This window comes from Panthera uncia (genome assembly GCF_023721935.1).
Source record: "Panthera uncia isolate 11264 chromosome D3 unlocalized genomic scaffold, Puncia_PCG_1.0 HiC_scaffold_8, whole genome shotgun sequence".
Taxonomy (NCBI): Eukaryota; Metazoa; Chordata; class Mammalia; order Carnivora; family Felidae; genus Panthera; species Panthera uncia.
The window spans coordinates 79,732,233-79,733,625 of NW_026057586.1; positions in this window are offsets into that span (position 1 = coordinate 79,732,233).

Sequence of the window (1,393 nt, forward strand, 5' to 3'; positions counted from 1 at the left end):
CCCCCAAATTTTTTTTTTTTTATTTTTATTTATTTATTTATTTATTTTTAATTTTTTTTTTTAACGTTTATTTATTTTTGAGACAGAGAGAGACAGAGCATGAACGGGGGAGGGTCAGAGAGAGGGAGACACAGAATCTGAAACAGGCTCCAGGCTCTGAGCTGTCAGCACAGAGCCCGACGCAGGGCTCGAACTCACGGACCGCGAGATCATGACCTGGGCCGAAGTCGGCCGCTTCACTGACTGAGCCACCCAGGCGCCCCCCAAATTTTTTTTTTAAATAGAAGTCTTCCCTGGCATCGTATGGAGACTCCAAGGGCCTGGCGCGTCCTTGAAGGAGTCAATGATGAATGCAGCCAACCCACTCTTATTTCGTGCTCAACCTCTATCCTGTCACCCCTGTGGACATGCTGATGTATACAGATGTTTCTTCATTTGTTTCACGTTCTTGTTCTCTCTTTCATATGCTAAAAGCTGTTCATCTTAGACCGAAAAGTATCTGTAGCCTGGAGAAATCACACTCAACCCATTCATTCATTGACCCACTCACAAACTGTATTGAGTAGCTACTATGCGCCTGGAAAGGGGCTGTCCTAGGGACAGGGGATACACACTGAAACCAGACAGAAGGTTCCTGACCTCACCGGGTTTTAGGGAGGAAGACAGATAACAACTGAATGATCACATAAAGTACAACTCTGATAAGGGCCCTGAAGGAGAAACACGGGGCTGTAGAGGGTGTACGTCAGGGGGTTCACACCTAATCTGAAGGGTCAAGAAAGGCTTTTCAAGAGAAATAAACTTTGAGCTGAGATCTGAAGCATGAATGACAGTCACTCAGGTGATAAGGAGGCAGTATCCTGAGTCCAGTGGTACAGAGAGCATGGGAAGAATGACTATGAAAAAAAACCACAAAAATAAAATGGGGCGCCTGGGTGGCTCAGTCGGTTGAGCGTCCGACTTCCACTCAGGTCATGGTCTCGCCGTTCATGAGTTCGAGCCCCGTGTCGGACTCTGTGCTGACAGCTCAGAGCCTAGAGCCTGCTTCGGAGTCTGTGTCTCCTTCTCTGTCTCTGTCCCTCCCCTGCTCGCGCTCTGTCTCTCTCTCTCTCTCTCTCAAAAATAAATAAACATTAAAAAAAAATTTTTTTAAAGCAAGATGTCTTGTATCAGTCAGCTACTGCTGTGAAACAAACAACCACCACGCCTCAGCAGCAGCAACAGGAAGCATTTGTTTCTCATATGTTCCCAGGTTGGTTCCCAGGTTGGCTGGGCTCAATGGCAAGGAGCCTGCTTCAGATTCTCTCTCACTCCCTCTCTATCTGCCCCTGCCCTGCTTGTGCTCTCTCTCTCTCTGTCTCTCTCTCTCTTTCTCAAAATAAGTAAATAAACT